We start from the raw sequence: 19,623 nt of genomic DNA on the forward strand, positions 1-19,623 counted from the left end.
GACACACCACATTCTTCTCTCCACCTGTTCGGCAGCCCAGCTCCCCACTATCTGCACCGTTTGGGGCAGGAACGTAGATCTGTAGGGGTCAGAGGCCAGGGCATTTATTTCCACTGTCACGGGGGTGAGGTCTCTGTGTTTGTGATTCAGACATTTGGGGGATTTGCTTTCTATTCCATAAGGCTGGCCCAAAGCTGCATCTGTTTGGGGGTTGCTGCACCCCAGGAAGCAGGGTGGTGGAGAAACCACGGATAGGTAGGTGGTGGCAGATAGGGGAGTACTGGCAAGTTCCCAAGTGCAGAGGTAGCGATGCCTGCAGCAGCAACCACTTTCTCGTGCCAGCATCAGCCATGGGTGAGCATTGCGGTCTTGTGTCCAATGCCCACTGCACTGGTGTCCTCACTGACTGACTTGTGCTCCTGCCTGCCACCAAACTTTGATTTTAAGCCTGCTTCTCCCATCTGCTCAGCACGAGCCGCAGCTCCTGAATAGCCTTCTGCTAAATTTCTTCCTTCCAAAGTTATTGGAGTTGGAGTCTGTTGCTCACAAATAAGATTCCTGACAGATAACAGTTTGGGGGCATTAGAGACCCTCCGATCTAGCTCTCAGGAGGAAGCGTATTCCTTCTTTTTTCCTTGGGTTTCTCTTATCACACTGGGCTGCTCAGGAAGCTGTGGCTTGCACTGGGCTTACAGGAAAGGGAGTCTAAGACGCCGTTCATCCCACTTTCACTGGTGCAGCTCCTTGAGCCTGTCTCCATCCAGGCCACATGAGTCCTTCACATCGTTTACCCCAGCTCACAACTCTCTGGAGGCTTAGAGCAAAAGCCTAATCCTAACAACGACAGCCAGCTTTGTCCGCTCTCATTCTCCCTCGCACCACCCCCTTCCCCATGTTTGGAAAGGATTTAAGTGATTAGGAGCCTGGCTCTCCCAGACGATTCTTTCCATCTGAGCTCCACAGATCACTTTATCACCGTTCTTCAACCTGGTAGACTGTGTGTTATACAAGAAGGCAATCTGAGTCCATCTTGTGGAGCACTTGGGGCCAGAAAGTGCTGGCTACACAAGTCTGGAATTGGTATTTATACAGCATAAATCAACAGAAATTACAGACATGGGATATTCTGAGAGAAAATAAATAAAAGCTAGTATGGGCTTTTGTGGAGGAGGATTAACAAGACGTGGTTCAAGGCTGGGAATGCCAAAAAAAGACTGGGGACAGATCCAATTATGAACATTGAAATCTATGAAACTGCCTCCCCCAATCTATGTTCAAAGGAAAAGCTCTCAGCAAATATAAAATGATTTTTAAAAAATTTTTTGCTTTGAATTTCAGAATTTGAACTTATTTATGGAGGCAAATATGTTCTATATAAACCTCTAATCTAATTTTTTTTTTCTGTACAATGACAATGAGGATGATGATGAAACACCAGTCATTTACTGGGCACTTTGTTTGTTTTTTAGAAGGAGTATTGCTCTGTCGCCCAGGCTGGAGTGCAGTGGCATACTCTCGGCTCACTGCAACCTCTACCTCCCAAGTTCAAGCAATTCTCCTGCCTCAGCCTCCTTTGTAGCTGGGATTACAGGCACCTGCCACCATGCGCAGCTAATTTTTTTTTTTTTTTTTTTTTTTTTTTTAGACAGACTCTCACTCTGTCACCCAGGCTGGAGTGCAGTAGCACGATCTCGGCTCACTGCAGCCTCTGCCTCCCAGGTTCAAGCAATTCTTCTGCCTCAGCCTCCCAAGTAGCTGGGACTACAGGTGCGCACAGCCACGCGTGGCTAATTTTTGTATTTTTAGTAGAGACGGGGTTTCACCATGTTGGCAAGGATAATCTTGATCTCCTGACCTTGTGATCCACCCGCCTTGGCCTCCCAAAGTACTGGGATTACAGGCATGAGCCATGGTGCCTGGCCTATTTTTGTATTTTTAGTAGAGATGGGGTTTTGTCATGTTGGCCAGGCTGGTCTTGAACTCTTGACCTCGGTGATGCGCCCACCTCGGCCTCCCAAAATGCTGGGATTACAGGCGTGAACCACCATGCCAGCCCACTTTTTTTTTTTCTTTTTTTTTTTGAGATGCAGTCTCTCTCTGTCTCCCAGGCTGGAATGCAGTGGCATGATCATGGCTCACTGCAGCCTCAACCTCCTGGGCTCAAACGAACCTACTGCCTCAGCCTCCCAAAGCGCTGGGACTACATCCATGAGCCACTATGCCTTGGGCCTGTCTATTGGGCCCTGTCAAGCACCATGCTAACTGATTGACACATACTAGCTCATTTAATCTTCACATCTGTATATGGCTGGTGCTACAATTTCCCTCCTTTTAAAGATGACTCTGAGTCTTAGATAAGATAGCCAGCTCAACATCATATAACTAGTTAATATCTGAGGACTTAGCCTCCTTTTTTCCCAGCATTTATATGTATTTAATTACTTTCTGGAAGCACCAAATGGGAAAATGTTCCCTCTTGTTTTGTTTCCAGCTGCCAGATTGGTATTCTCCACCCCAACTGCACATATTAGAATCACCTTATCAGCCTTTAAAAATTATTGATGCCAGGGTCATGTACTCAGTGAATTAAGTCAAAATACCGTGGGTATATTTCACTGTAAAGCAAGTTAAGCTAACTACTGGATTAGGATGGAAAAAGAAAATGAAACTGCCATTGCATTGAAACTACAATGGTAAATTCCTGGTTACGAGAGTGTGGATTAGAGCGACTAGGAGATAAGGACTACAGAGTTTGGTTTTAGCTCCAATAAGCAAGAGGTTAAGTGGAGGAAGTAATGCATTAAACAAATGCAGAGTTGCTTCTCTATTTCATAAGGTGTCTCATAAGCACTGAATTTGAAGGGAGAAAACAATGAAAATTTAGGGGTAATTCTCAAAAATAATCTCCCTGGGGACAGATAGTACACAAAAGCAAGGACATAAGACTAATAAAATTGCTAACATTTATCAAGAAAAAAAGAATACCATAGGAATGGGCCCCGGCATTCATATTTTATAAAGTCTTCCCAAGAGATTCTGTTGTGCAGCCAAGATTGAGAATGATTGCCTCATCTCCTTCCTCTCAATCCAGTTTTCCTACCCGGCACATCTCCACTTTGCTATTTGGTATATGGCATACAGCAGCTGCCTATGAGTTATGGGATTGCCAGACAAGCAAACGGCTTGCAGCCATGCAGAAGGGATACTGTGCTCAAGATAGCTTGAAACGGTTTCTACAGGCGGGTAGCTCTTTGAAGTTGAAGAGATGGGATACTGGATCCCATCCCCCTCATTTCATTCAGCTCATCCCTTGCCATGTATTTCCTGCAGTGTTATTCCCTGTGGCTGAGCTTCTAAGAGTTCCTGCACCTGCACTTGGGGCCAGCTCAGTTATAAAATGCCTAGAAAAGCTTTTGGAGACTTTGCTCTTTTTCTCTGTGAATTAACTCATCATTTCAGTGCCAAGCTTCTCATTGCGATTAGTTTACCACCGTTAGATTTTTTGTTTCATTTTTCCTTTTTTTTAGAGACAGAGTTTCATTCTTGTCACCCAGGCTGGAGTGAAATGGTGTGATCTCAGCTCACTGCAACCTCCGCCTCTCGAGTTCAAGCGATTCTCAGCCTTCTGAGTAGTTAGGATTATAGCTGCCTGCCACCATGACTGGCTAATTTTTGTATTTTTAGTAGAGATGGGGTTTCACCATGTTGGCCAGGCTAGTCTTGAACTCCTGACCTCAGGTGATCCGCCTACTTTGGCCTCCCAAAATGCTGGGATTACAGGCGTGAGCCACTGTACCTGGCTCAGCTTCTGAGTTTTAAGTGAGTCTGGTTTTTCAGCAATTTCACCTTCCTTCTTGGACTCAAATCTCAAGTCAGTGAATAAAATTCATAATGTTCCTGTTGGAGAAAGAGTTATATCTTTTTCTTTTTCTTTTCTTTTTTTCTTTTTTTCTTTTTTTTTTGCTAGGCAGGGTCTTGCTTTGTCATCCAGGCTTGAGTGCAGTGGCGTGATCATGGCTCAAAGCAGCCTCGCTCTTTAGCTCAATCAGTCTTCCTGAGGTAGGAGAACAGGTCCTGGAAGGAAAACCCTAACTTTCCACACCTAAATGACAAGGACCAGAGGCTACTCCCTTTGCTAACTCCCATCTTTTCTGCTCGGGCAGATGGGACATTGAAAGTACTTCTGATTGCAACCAATCAGACGTTTGCATAGGAGTGTAACTTTGTAACTTTAGCCTCTGATTGTTAGCTTTCCAAGACCAATCAGATGTGTGCATAGGAGTGTGACCTTTGTAACTTCACTTCAGCCTCTGATTGGTTGCTGTCCAAGACCAATCAGATGTGTGCATGGGAGTGTGACCTTTGTAACTTCACTTCAGCCTGATTGGTTGCTGTCTGTAACCAATCACACTGATTGTGAGCCACCACTCCATTTACATGAGGTGAACACCAAGCAGCCAATGGGAAACCTCTGAGGAGTATTTGAACCCAGGAAGATTCTGCATCCAGGCCCCTGAGCTGCTGCTCCAACCGCTCCCAAACTGTGAAGAGTACTTTTACTTTCAATAAATCTCTGCTTTCTGTTTACTTCTTTCCTTGCTTTGCTGTGCATTTTGTCCAATTCTTTGTTCAAAAATGCCATTAACCTGGACAACTTGCAGTCAAGACCCTCTGTGAGTAAGTAACACCTCAGCCTCCTGGGAGTACAGTCGCATGCCCTATGCCTAGCTAATTTACAAAATTTTTGGTAGAGACTGGGTCTTGTTAGGTTGCTCAGGCTGCCCTTGAACTCCTGGGCTCAATCAAGCAATCCTCCCACCTCAGCATAACAAAGTGTTGAGATTACAAGCATGAGCCACCGCACCCAACCAAGTTCCATCTTTTAGAACAGCGGTTTTTAAAGCAGGATTTTTTTTCACAATATTGGGGTAGCACTGTTGGCAAGGGACAGCTCTGTCAAATTCTGAATACCCGAGCAGATGTTTGTATAAGAAAAACAAACTAAGCACCATATGTATAATTATCTGCATCTAGACTTCAACTCCATTTTACATATAAACACGAAATGTGTTTTGTGTAATTTCAATGTACAGTAAATTTCCACAAATGCAACTACAATGTGAAAAGAGGGAAGATTATACTTTGTTTTGCTTGCTTTACTAAGAGCTGTTTGCCATTTCACAGAATCTCATTGCTGATTTGGGATATTTTACTTGCCAATATGAGGCACTTCCATGGTGATTCAATGCCATTTAAGAGCAATCATCTGTCTACTTGTTCATGTCTTCTCTTGTGGGGTCCCTGTACTATGTCATTATTAATCACTTTCTTTTTAGTCCTTTATTTCTTAGAGCATTGTATTGATTATTTTAACAATTATGTTGTAGGTAAATGATATTAACTAAGAATTGCATTTCAGAGTTGTTAAGGAGGCATTAAGGATATTTGTTATATGGCAAACACATGAAAAGATGCTCCACATCATATATCATCAGGGAAATGCAAATGAAAACAACAATGAGATATTACAACACACGGATTAGAATAGCCAAAATCTTGAACACTGACAACATCAAATGTTGGTGAGGATGTGGAGCAACTGGAATTCTTACACAGTGTTGGTGGAAATGCAAAATGATACAGACAATTTGGAAGACAGTTTGGAGGCTTCCTATTAATGTAAACCTAATCATACTCTCGTCATATGATCCAGCAATCATAGTTCTTGTATTTACCCAAATGAGTTGAAAACTTATGTCCACACAAAAACCTGCACATGAATGCTTATAGCGACTTTATTCATAATTGCCCAAACTTGGACACGACCAAGATGTCCAGTAAGTGAATGTGTGAAAAAACTGTGGTATATCCAGACAATGGACAATTTTTAGTGCTAAAAAGATGTGAGCTCTCGAGCCATGAAAAGGCAGAAAGGAAACCTAAAATGTGCATTATTAAGTGAAAGAGGCCAATCTGCAAAGGCTCTATACTGTGTGATTCCAACTATAAGACAGTCTGTAAAAGGCAAAACGATGGAGACAGTGAAAAGATCAGTGTTTGTCAGGGGTTGGTGGGGAGGGAGGAATGAATAGATGGACCTCAGAAGATTTTTAGGGCAGTGAAACTACTCAGTATGATACTATAATGGTGGATACATGTCAGTAGACATTGATCATACCCATAGTATATACAGGAGTGAGCCATAAGTAAATCACAGATTTTGGGTGATAATGATGTGTCAATGCAGCATCATCAATTGCAACAATGTACCACCCTGGTTGGTAATGTTGATAATAGGGGAAGCTATGTGTAGGGGAAGCTATGTGTATGGGAAATCTCTGTACCTACCTTCTACTCAGTTTTGCTGTGAACTTAAAACTGATCTTAAAAATAAAGACTATTTTTTAAAAATTAAGCATAGTAGGTATTACTGAAAAATGTGTTTATAAAAAGTGAGCATGAGCCAGGCTCTGTGGCTCGCGCCTGTAATCCCAGCACTTTGGGAGGCCAAGGTGGGCGGATCACAAGGTCAGAAGTTCGAGACCAGCCTGGCCAACATAGTGAAACCTGGTCTCTACTAAAAGTACAAAAAATTAGCCAGGCATGGTGGTGGGCACCTGTAATCCCAGCTACTCGGGAGGCTGAGGCACGAGAATCCCTTGAACCTGAGAGGCAGAGGTTGCAGTGAGCCAAGATCATGCCACTGCACTCTAGCCCAGGCAACAGTGTGAGTCTCCATCTCAAAAAAAAAAGAAAAGAAAAAAAAAGAAAAGAAAAGATGATTGGTGCATGCCTGTTGCTATAGGGGAGGCCGAGAACTCAAAGAGGATCCCTTGAGTTCAGGAGTTCAAGGCCACAGTGCAGTCTCATGGTGCCGGTATTAAATAGTCACTGCAGTCTAGCCTGGGCAACATAGCAAGACTCTGTCTCCAAAAAAAAGAAAGAAAAATGGTGAGCATTGGGTCTGATAGTGTTATAACTCTTTTCTTCAGGAGGAAATAAAGCCTTGCTTTTTAGGCTGGATCCAGAGGAATCCTAAACGTGAACTCTATATTTAATATAAGAACTTAAGATAGGCCAAGCAAGGTGACTCATGCTTGTAATCCCAACACTTTGGGAGGCTAAAGTGAGGGGATATCGAACCCTGTTTCTACTAAAAATACAAAAATTAGCTGGGCGTCATGGCATGTGCCTGTAATTCCAGTTATGGGGGAGGCTGAGGCAGGAGAATCACTTGAACCCAGGAGGTGGAGGTTGCAGTGAGCTGAGATTGTGCCACTGCACTTCGGCCCTGGGGACACAGCCAGACTCTATCTCAAAACAAAACAAAAGAAAACCTAGAAAGGAACCATGAGGCACCACTTGAAGCTTAAATGAGGTGGTTTTATGATGTTGGGGGTATAGAAAATCATTCCTCAAAATATGGCACCTGAGCATGCTGGGCGCTTTTGAAAGCTGAGCAGCCTCAGAAATAAGTCTCAGAATGAAGGTCCCTCTAACCTTGTCTTGTGCCTCCCCAAATCACAAGCGCAGGGACTATTCCTGGAACGTCCTTATGTGACCAAGAGAGCTTACCGAAAGAAACATAAATGCTTTCTATGCCCTCCCTGGAATCTCATTATCTCAGAAAAAAAGCCTGACGAATGTGACCACACCTGCCAGACTTTTTCCCAAGATAATCTCTGCCTCTCAGGCCCATTCAGAATCCAAAGAGAATCACTTACAAGTTCATTTCGGTCTCTGTGGTCCGTTCATTCTCCCTAATCATCACTTACTGCCTCTCAAAAGAGAGAACTTGAAACTGGGCAACTGAGTGATACTCTGTCTCAAAAAAAATAAAAATAAAAAAGAACTTAAGATAAACTTCAGTGTGCAAAGTATGCATGTGTTTCCCAGTGTCTTCTCTGAGGTACAAAGTTTCAAAATAAAAGTTATATAATTATATTCTAAACTATACATATGATATATAATTACATATACATCCTATGGTATATTCATTGGACACACATATATATAAACAAAGATCAAGAATAATGCAATTGTTTGCAAATGAGCTAAGATAGAATACTTTCCTTTCTGTATAACTGTTTTTAAGAAACATAAACTCTGAATGCCAAGATTTCCTTTTAAGTCAAAAAAGAAGGGCATACTTTAAAAAATGTTCAGTAGAAAGTGCACAAAACTTCACCATGAAAGCATCGTCGTCATACTGGCTTTTCTTCAATGCCTCCTCATCAGACCCTCCTTTCCTAGGCCCTAAAAGGACATCCACACCCGTGACTCCAGCACCTGGCTTTCTTGGGAGGTTTCTTCTCCCGACCCTGGTGAAGCCTGATCTTGTTTTGTAGCAGTTGCCATAGGAACAGCCCGTGTTGCAGGGCGACTCCACCCCTAAACAAATACATGCAAATAGCTGGGAAAGCAGACTTCAGCTTTAATACTTCAGACACCAAGGAATGGAAACAATCTATGTAATTTAAATAGAATAAATACCAATGGCCCCAAGGGAAGTGGGTGTTTATTTTTAAACACTATGCACAGCGACCCAGGCTTCCTGCACCACTGACTGAGCTTCCTGACCTGCGTCTGTTGCACGGCGAGTTTAAGAACCTGAGCTGGCCAGAGGAGGTGAGGAAACAAACTAGCCCTGCTCCGGGCTTATCTCCCTAGTGCTCTGGCCGCGTGCTCCTGAAGCGGTGAGCCAGGGCCGCCGTTCGCACCCCGGGGCCGGGAGCTGCCAAAGGTGCTGGAGCTCAGACCCGCTTGCTCTGTGCCCGGCGCTCTGGCAGAACCCCGAGGCTGGGCGGACGGGTGGAGCCGGGCTCTGTGTCCGCGCTGATCGCCACCGCAGCACGCGGGATGTACCTGTCCTGCCCTTGCACCCTGGCAGGGCGCTGGAGAGCGCACGAGGCCTGCGCTTTCCAAGGACTTGCGGGCGGACGAGGGCGCGCCAGTTCCGCAGCCCGCCTGGTTCCTTCCCAAGAGCCAGGACGACGGAGGGAGGACCCGTGCCAGCTCCAAGACGGCTCTGCAAACTGGACAGCGAAGGAAAGCATCGCCTAACCTTGAAAACAACAAACAAACATGGATAAGAGCATCATAGTCCTGACTTAGTTTTGAAATACTAGTTTTTTATGTTAGTATGTTATTAGTAGCCTTTTATTATTATTATGTTTAAACAGCATTAACTTTGTTCTTAATTTGGGTTTTAGTTTTTGGGGGCAGCTTTACGTTTGCAGAAAAACTGAGCAGAAAGTCCAGAGAGATCCCATGCATCCTCTCTCTGCCCAACAGTTAGGCTGTTAACATCTTGCACTAATGTAGTACGTTTGTTACAATTGACAAACCAATATGGATACATTATTATTACTTGAATCCATGGTATACATTAAAATTCACTCTTTGTATTGTACAGTTGTATGGATTTTGACAAATGCATAAAGTCCTCTATCCATCATTACAGTTTCATACAGAAGTAGCTCCATTGAGCTAAAATTCCCCTGTTCTCCACCTATTCATCCTGCTCTTTCACCCCTTCCCCAGCCTCTGACAACCACTGATTTTTTACTGTCTCCGTGGTTTTGCCTTTTCCAGAATGTCATATAGTTGGAATTGTATGTCTGTAGCCATTTTTGACTGGCTTCTTTCATTGAGTAATATGGCTGTAATACCCCCCACATCTTTTCATGGCTGATAGCTCATTTCTTTTTAGTGCTGAGTAATATTCTCTTATCTGAATGCACCATAGTTTGCTTATCCATTCACACACTGAAGGACATCTTGGTTGCTACCAATTTGGGGTGATTCATGACTGGACTTTTTCGTGTATCTGTAATTAAGAGATTACAAATCAGAAGTAATCTTCATACAGTATTTATTAGCCAAACACGATAAGAAACGGCTTTCTGCAGTGAAACACACTGCGACTCCGGTGTTCCTCACATGTGGTTCTAATGCCTCCCTCCTCTGCATTCTCCCCTTGCACAGGTTAGGCACACAGTGAAATATTTTTTGAAATTTAAATGTTATAAAAATGATACCCACTTCAGAACAGTTTTTCAAACATGGAATATGTCCATTGAGAAGTAAAAACTCACTTCCACACCAGCCCTATTCTCACTCTCAAGAGGTGACTACCCTTTATCATTTTTTTTTTTAATGTGGACAGGAAGTAGGATTTATTGGTGGGCATTAGGAGGGGGCAGCACAGTAGAAGCCCTCATGAGTGCAGGGCCCACCGTTTGTCTGGAGGGTCAGAATCAGGGGTGTACTTGACCCCACAGCTATCTGGGATAAGCTGCTTCTCAGCTATCATGTCTTCAAATTCATCTACACTGAACTTGGTAAAGTCCCACTTCTTTGAGAAATGGATATTCTGGAGGCCAAGGAACTTGAACTTGGCCTTGCATAGGGCCTCAATCACATGCTGCTTGTTCTGTAGCTTGGTGCGGATGGACATGATGACTTGGCCAATGTGAACCCTGACCACAGCACCCTGGGGCTTTCCAAAGGCACCTCGAATGCCTATTCAGAGCCTACATTGAGGATAGCGCAAGGTCAGAGACATGAACATCCACCGGAAAGGCCTGTCTCCAAGGTCCCTTAGAGCAACCCCTATAAGAAACAGGCTGCATACACTACAAAGGAAGCTGCCGTTTGCAGCTACTGCACACTGGGCCCCATGATGAAAGGAACTGCATCAGCTCAATTGGCTGCAGCCCTTTATCATTTTTACATGTAGCCTACTATCTGTTTCTTCTTCACACACAACCATGTGTGTATATTACCTTTTTATGGTAAAAAAATATATATGCCAATTGGAATAAGTGTAAACAATTTCTTTAAAAAGCATCTTGTATTTGTTTTTAAGAAAATGTGTTTGAAAATAAAATCGGATATGGTTTGGCACTGTATCCCCACCCAAATTTCATCTTGTAGCTCCCACAATTCCCATGCATTGTGGGAGGAACCCAGTGGGAGGTAATTGAATCTTGGGGGTGGGTCTTTCCCGTGCTATTCTCATAATAGTGAATAAGTCTCACGAGATCTGATAAAATGGGAGTTTACCTGCACAAACTCTCCGGCTACCCATGTAAGATGTGACTTGCTCCTCCTTGCCTTCCACCATGATTGTGAGGCATCCCCAGCCACCTGGAACCGGAGCTCTCCATTAAACCTCTTTCCTTTGTAAATTGCCCAGGCCGAAGTACGTCTTTATCAGCAGCATGAAAATGGATTAATAAAAAGTCAAATAGAATATGTATTTTAAATTATCTTTTTGGTATCTTCAATGAGAGAGAGAGACTTTTGATTCCTTTTCTCGAAAATACAACTCAGTTTCATGATTCCTAGAGCTTCGTTAAATGAATAAGACATTGGTATCACTCCTGAGCAGTGCAAGAGCTGGGAAGGTGGCTTAGTTTGTCTCAACTTCAATTGCAAATTCTCAGATCAACCATTGTTTGTATTCTCTCATTCTATCTTCTTCGTAAAATGCCCCCATCCCAGGAAGCAGCTTGTCCCTTCTGTAACCAAAGTTCCACCCAGGGTTGCTCACTTCGTTTTTGTAGAATAAACTCTTTTGGGGAAGTCTCCTTTAAATTTTCCCATGTACTGGTAGCATAAAGGCTGGCTTTTTTTTGAAAGCCTAGGCACTTCCCTTAACTGTCTGTCTTAACAAGAAATTTCACAATTCTTTAGGAAATGGCAATAGGAAATAATATAAGTTCCTAAATTCCATTAGGGTAATGATAACCTTAGTAGAGGTTCAAAGCATAACCAGTGTTCATCAGTTTCATATGGAACGCTTGGTTAAAAAACAAAAACAAAAAGACATTCCTTCTTACAAAACATTGCTTTTGTGGTAATAATTTTACAATGGAAAAATTTTCTTATGGAATAAAATATTAGTGTTTTTACATTGGATCTTTAAACTACTAGGAGGATGATTTTTTTCTTATAAAAGGCATCTTGATTACTGAGTTTGGACATCACCATAGTATCAGCAGGAAAAGAATCTTTTCTTGATCAATGCTCAGTGTAAATGAACAAGTGCACTCGCTGGTACCTGGGTTGAGCCCGCAGGCAGACTCTTTCAGAGGAGACTTTACTGGCTCTGTTTTGGATATGAGCAAAACCACAGCTTAGTGAGAAACCCCTGTGTATATTAATACAAATTCCTACCTCAGAAACTCTATTTGGTTCTTGTTGGTCGGTCTCACTAGGTTTTTGAGCATTTACTAGAAAGACAAACAACAACAACAACAACAAACTAGAGAGAAGAGTGGAAAAAAGCCCCTCTCCAGGGATTGCACAATAAGCATAAGAATGATGGGCTTCATCTGCTGCATATGGAACATTACTAACTCATTTATTTAAATTGTAAATAAATGTGCATTGATAGGAGCTAGGGGTAATCTATTTTTCCCCGAGTCATCTAACACTGTTACCAGCAAATAGTCCCATTTGTTCTATTTCCAACCTGAAAGGTGTAACATAAGAGAACAAAAGTGGGCAAAAATACTGAGACGGTCCGTCTTCTATCTGTAAAATCCCTAAACCCATATGTGCTGCAAGGATTCAAGCCAATGGAAGTGGTGAGGTGACAGAGGAGAATAGGCATGGCATATGCCAAACCAATACATCATCACATGGTCTTCTTAGAGTCCTAAATTCATAAAATCATGTAGATTCGATTCAACCATTTCCCAGGGCCAAGTCCTCTATAGGTAAATTACTAAACACTATGAATGACTTGGCCAAATGCTGTGTTACCTGTCGAGATTATGCTTTGATACAATAGTTAGACAAGCACCTAGATCACTGAACAACTTATTTATAAGTACTTGCAGGCAATTCATTGGCATACAAGATATTCTCCAACCCTGAGATTTAGGATCATGTTGAGTTTCCCCAGGATGTCCACCCACTTGGTACAGGCGGTCTGAAGTAGCCAACTCCTCAGACAGTAAGCCCAGAGCAACGCCGCCATTCAACCTAACAAGCATCAGTAACTTGAAGATTTGTTGCTGTTTCTTATTTTTAAACATCTTCCGGTTCAAGAACTCTATCTAGTACTCCTGGATTCACCCAAGGTCATATTAACAAAATCAAACTCCCGCTTAGTTAAACAGGTGGTGATGACTGCACAGCAACGTAATTGTGCTTAATGCTGCTGAATTGTACATTGGAAAATTGTGAAAATGGCATATTTTATGTTATGTATATTTTACTACAATAAAAATAAAATAGTTGCTATTCGAGATTTTTTTAAAAAAATAAAAAATTATCTTAGTTGTTCCAAGGATTCTCGAGAATTGTCTCACATTTGCTCAGAAAAAAATTCACTCATGGTCATTAATTTTGGCATTCTTTTAAAAAATTTTTTTTTATCGTTGAGACAGAGTCTTGCTCTGTCACCCAGGCTAGAGTGTAGTGGCATGATCTCGGCTCACTGTAACCTCTGCTTTCCAGGTTCAAGCAATTCTCCTGCCTCAGCCTCCCAAGCAGCTGAGATTACAAGTGTGTGACACCACGCCCAGCTAATTTTTGTATTTTTTAGTAAAGACAGGGTTTCACCACATTAGCCAAGCTGCTCTCAAATTCCTGACCTCAAGTGATCTGCCCGACTTGGCCTCCCAAAGTGCTGGGATTACAAGTGTGAGCCACTGCGCCTGGCCAGCTTTCTTATATGAGTAAGTCCTCTACTTAGAAGTGTTTGAGAGAGGAGTCACTTATTCACTGCCATAGCTACCAGTGTCTCTTCTCTAACACACAGAAGGCTACTTCCTTACTTGCTACATTCTCCATGCTACAAATGTTCTCATACACTGAATGGCACAGGTTTCCATTTGGTCCTTCTCCCTGCTGCATGGTCAAGCTGTGTGTCCGCAGAAAAATGAGAAAGCCTCCCTCTCCCTGGTGCTCTATGCCCCAATATGAACCCCAAAGCACTATGCTTACGTCTTGAGGCTCCCCAGCTAACACTTAGAGCAGCTTCTGTCTCTAACTCATTGTCTTAGTCTGCTTTCTGTTGCTATCACAGAATACCAGAGACTGGATAATTTATAAACAATAGAAGCTTATTTAGCTCACAGTTCTGCAGCCTGGGAAGTCCAGGAGCATGGCACTGGTGTCTAGTGAGGCTTTTTGCTGTGTCATAACATGGCAAAAGGCAAGAGCCTGCCACCTCAAGTCTCTTTTCTTCTTATAAAGCCACTAGTCTCATCATGGGGTCCCTGTCTTAATGACTTTGTCTAATTCTAATTACCTCCCAAAGGCCCCACCTCCAATCAACATATGAAGTTGGAGATTAGGTTTCCAATACATGGAATCTGGGGGGCACATTCAAACTATAGCACCCATTTAACCACAAAGGCTCAAAACTGTTCCCAGAACCTCCATTGTCTTCACTTCTCTGGACTTTGGCACAGAAAACTCTGCCCAATGGCACACTTTAGCTAAAACATAGCAGCAAACGTGGCAGTTTATTCAAATAGAAATTTGGAGTAAGGATAAAGATGGCTAGATCCTCATTCCAAAACCTTAATTAGACTCAGCCAAGATAAGCTGATCATGATTCTAAAATCTGGTATTCTTCCAGGAAGCTTCAGTTCACAGTAATTACTGACAGTGCTTTTTCTATTTTTGTACAAATAACTAGCTGATACAGCTATTGTTATTTATTAATGCCCCTCTGGGGAGTTCAGAACAATCCGTTAGAATTAGAAGCTGGACATCCGGGTGGTCAAGGAGTCATCTTTGGGGTGATGGGATGCAAGAGGGTGGAGCACAGGAAGCGCTGGATACTCTGGGAACAGGGCAGCTGGAAGAGGTATAAATGTTTTCTCTACACCCTTCAGGCTTTCTTTTGTAAAGACCTGTGAATTTTGTCCCCCAAAAATACATGTTCAAGACCTAACCACTCATACATGTGAATGTGGTTTTATTTGGAAACGCGGTCTTTGCAGATATAATCAAGGTGAGATGGGGTTCTACTGGATTTAGGTGGGCTCTAAATCCAATGGTGTCTTAATAAGAGAAAGGAGAGTGAAATTTGGATACAGAGACACAGGCACACAGAGGGGAAGGTCATGAGATGCCAGGCAGAATTTGAAGTGATACAAGTATAAGCTAAAGAATGCCAAGGGCCAGGCGCAGTGGCTCATGCCTGCAGTCCCAGCTACTCAGGAGGCTGAGATGGGCAGATTGCTTGAACGCAGGAGTTTGAGATCAGCCTGGGCAACATGGCAAAACCATGTCTTAAAAAAAATACCATATCTATCTATATATATATATATAGCCTGGCGTGGTGGTGCATGCCTGTAATCCCAGCTATTTGGAGGCTGAGGCAGGAGGATTGCTTGCTTGTGCCCAAGGAGGAGGCTGCAGTGAGCCAAGATCATGCCACTGCACTCCAGCCTGGGCAACAGAGGGAGACCCCATCTCAAACAAACAAACAAGAATGAATACCAAGCGTTGCCAGCAGGCACTAGAAGCTGGGAGGTCATCCTGGGACAGCCTCAGCATCCCCCAAAAGAATCTGCCAACACCTCGATTTCAGACTTCCATCCTCCTAAACTGAGAATACATTTCTCTTGTTCTGAGCCACCCAGTTTGTGGTAATTTTCTATGGCAGACCTAGAAAACTGATGTTAAAAACCCATGGGAGAAGATTTTCTCGGAACAAGGATCTAGAAAAGCTTTTCTCTGGTTTGCCATTATTTTACACACGATGTGAGTTTAGTAACTAATCAGTTTTCTTTTCTGCTGGGGCCACCACAAAGTTTTGCATAGATGTGGACCCAATTACAGGACATTAGGGAATAAATGTGTGGTGTTCATCTCTTTTCTCTTCCTCTATTTTTAAAGTACCAGTATATATTTCTGTGTTACTATATTCATTCATGTTCATATGCTGCCACAAACTCTTTTACTTTTTAGACTGAGGAGAGGTGGAAAAAGTAGTAACTGGATAAACCTGTTTTTCCCTTCCTTCCCCAGGGAAAAGAGCTGAAATGTGATTAGCCCAGATTACTAGCTGTGAAATAAGCCATACTACTTTTTCAACTGATATGAACTTCTCATTTAAGAGTTCAGAGTTCAACCTTTCCATTTCAAAATTGAGAAAATGGAAGCCTAAGGTCATATAATTAAAAACTAGTACAGGTCACCATCTGAGTCCCTGGTTATTCAAAACACTTTTATCAACTGAGGACCAGGCGCAGAGCTAGAAAGACAGTGCTAGTTGGAATTTCATACAGTGTTACAAATAATGAAGCTAACTGCAATGATTTCTCTTGACTATTAGTAATAAACATTTATTCTTTAATAAAATCAAGCTATATTCACCTATATTTTTATCATTTTTATCAGCAGATTCCCAAAGCAAAAAACTTTTGAGTTATTCTACCTTTTGGTAATTACGAAGTTCAATATTTCTAGCAGGAGACTTCTTTTTTCCAGAAAAGGAGGGCTAGGTTATTTGCATTGCCTTTAAAAATTGAAAAGCTGAAAAAAGTTGACAAGTGGGGACTCAAGGTCCACTTTTAGGATAAAGCCTGTTTTCTGAACAATATATTGAACAGGGTTAGGGGAGATCCAAGCTACATATTCCCTGAGGGAATTGGGGGCAACACGCAGTTGGCCAGGGTTCTTAGCCCTGTGGAGTGAGGGGGACAGAAGTCCAGCACAGGAGGACAGTTCCAAAAGTGTCCCTATAGCCCTTAACCACAGGTGCAACCCCCACAGCATGAGAGTTAAGCAGAACTATCATGCTCTTCTGCCTCATAACCACAAGAGACTAGAAAACGTAAACAGGAGAAAAAAAAGAAAAGGAAAAAAAATCCTTAGAAATATTGGCCACAGACCAGCTCTCACATATATTTGCATTCTGAGCACACAGTCTGAGGGAGCCAGACAGCCTCAAGCATTAATTTGGTTTGAGATGGTTCCCAGGCAGCAGTGTGTATAAGCAGCTGACAGTAGCACATGCGCAGCCTCCCAGGGGAAGGCATATTCCTCCCCAGCCTCAGGAAATCCTCATGTGTAACTTTCAAGAGCAGTGTCAAACATGTAGTTAAAGAGACTCACACTCACACGAAAGCAAAAGCACTTGAGGGAGAACCAGCAGAAACAACAGATAATAGAAAAAGGCCACACGGACTTCAGGGATCAGAATTTTCAGACTCAGATGATAAACCCACTCTGCTTACCATGTTTAAATAAGTAAATGACAAACCTGAAAATATTTTCAGAAAAGAACAAACTATAAAAATAACATATAATTATAGTCTAAATCATAATTTCATAAATGATATAATTTCAAAGTTACATAAACATGACTTGAATGTGTATGACCGGATGAATGTGATCTGAACATCACCTGTCTAGAGGGTCCCTGAGGATCAAGGGTAGATAATGAAAAGGGAAGCAGAAGAAAGATTTTTTTCAAATAGAATTTCTAGCCATGTAGGTTTCTTCGTTTTATTCCCTCCCCAAATCTAGTGCTCCTCCTGTAGTATTTTTTTTTTTTTGAGATGGGGTCTCACTTTGTAGCCCAGACTGGAGTGCAGTGGTGGGATCTCAGCTCGCTGCAACCTCAGCCTCCCGGGTTCAAGCGATTTTCCTGCGTCAGCCTTTCACATAGCTGGGACTACAGGCACAAGCCACCAAGCAAGGCTAATTTTTGTATTTTTAGTGGAGACAGGGTTTCACCATGTTGGCCAGGCTGGTCTCGAACTTCTGACCTCAGGTGATCCACCTGCCGCAGCCCCTCAAAGTGCTAGGATTACAGGTGTGAGCCACCACTCCCGTCCCTTCTCCTATAGTCTTTATCACTAACAGTCATCCTTGCCTCCCTTTCACCTCCCACATCCAGTTACTACTTCCTGCTGATTTCACTTTGTAAACATTTCTCAGATAAGTTCCCTCTTCCTTATCCTGTTCTCATTGCCATGTTGGGGTCTCCTTCAATTCACTACCTGGACTTGAACTGATGCCCCACATAGCTGCCAAAATAATTTATAAGAGATTATATCTGGTGGTGGTATTTCCAAGCTTTCATTCAGTTCCACAAATACTTATTTAGTACCATTTAGGTGCTAGGCACCATTTTAGGTATTGAAGATCCATTAGTGAGCAAGACAGATCAGGTTCCTACACTGAAGGAGCTTAAACTCTAATAGGAATAAATCATTCAAAGCCACACTTAAATGCCTCTTCTAAGCCCTGACCTCCATGACTTGTATGACGGTTCCTGTATATACCCCTCCAACCATCAGAGCGCAGTGTTTCCTGCCTCGTGCTTTATGTTCAAACAGTATTCTTGTTTTTGGTTCACCTTAGGTATCATTTTCTCCCTGAAAACCTTCAAGAGCTTTGCATTGGCCTCAGTGGCCCTTCTCTGTGCTCCCGTAGCACCCTATGTATAATTTTACCATAGCACTTCCCCCGCCTTTTGTTGCTGTTGTTGTTACTGTTTTTTGTTTTGTTTTGTTTTGTTTTTTGAGATAGAGTCTCACTCTGTCACCCAGGCTGGAGTGCAGGGGCACGATCTCAGCTCACTGCAACCTCCGCCCCCCAGGTTCAAGCAATTCTCCTGCCTTAGCCTCCCTAGTAGCTGGGATTATAAGTGCGCACCACCATGCCCAGCTAATTTTTGCATTTTTAGTAGAGACGGGGTTTTGCCATGTTGGCCAAGCTGGTTTTGAACTCCTGACCTCATGTGATCCACCCGCCTCTGCCTCCCAAAGTGCTAGGAATACAGGCATAAGCCACCACACCCAGCCTGTTGTTTCTGAGACAGAGTCTCACTCTGCCTCCCAGGCTGGAGTGCAGTGGTGCAGTCATGGCTCACTGCAGCCAAGAATTCTGGAGCTCAAGTGATCCTCCCATCTCAGCCTCCCAAGGAGCTGGGACTACAGGTGTGTGCCACTACACCCTGCTAATTATTTATATTTTTTTGTGGAGATGGGGTCTTGCCATGTTGCCCAGGGTGGTCTCAAACTCCTGGGCTCAAGCTATCCTCCCGCCTTGGCATCTCAAAGTGCTGGGGTTACAGGCATAAGCCACTGTGCCTGGCTAAACACATTTTATTAAAATTAAATGTATATGTGTTTGTCTCTTTCACAAGGCTGCAAGATCTTTGACGAAGGAGACTTTGTCTTAATCATTTTTGTACTTCCAAAGCTCCATGCAATGGAGGTAGAAAAGATAGAAATCAGGATTAGTAGGTTAAAAAGAGTTGGCTATGATATTGGTTTTGCACACACAGGCTGAGGGAGTAGGAGGCATAGGAAGGCTTCCCTAGGCGGGACAGTAGAAAGTCATGAGGAAGGCTGATTCAAAAAGAAAGAGCTTGCTCGTGAGTAATTCTGGCACTTTCTCAACATTTGTTTGCTTATGACTATGACCAGCGTATGACTGTAAAAACAAGAGGTTGTTTGCTTTAAAGAGACAAAGCTCTGCAAATGACAAGAGTAAACCCCTTTATTGTCCCACTGACTCTTGTCATTTGCCCCTAGATCTCTTGGTCCCTGTGAAAGTTATGGGGACAGGGGATGTAAATGCTTTCATATGGCTATAGAGAAAAAAAAGTTAAGGGTGAGGTGCTCCTGTCCAAGT

At 42.8% G+C, this 19,623-nt stretch overlaps 1 non-coding gene across 1 annotated transcript; it reads right to left on the minus strand.

The window, feature by feature from the left end:
• Nucleotides 1-10,584: 10,584 nt before the first annotated feature.
• LOC115834952 lies at nt 10,585-10,718 on the minus strand. The gene has a single exon (XR_004029935.1). It is a non-coding gene; the product is annotated as a small nucleolar RNA SNORA70 (small nucleolar RNA).
• Between the last annotated feature and the right edge of the window lie 8,905 nt (nt 10,719-19,623).

This window comes from Nomascus leucogenys, chromosome 4 (genome assembly GCF_006542625.1).
Source record: "Nomascus leucogenys isolate Asia chromosome 4, Asia_NLE_v1, whole genome shotgun sequence".
Taxonomy (NCBI): Eukaryota; Metazoa; Chordata; class Mammalia; order Primates; family Hylobatidae; genus Nomascus; species Nomascus leucogenys.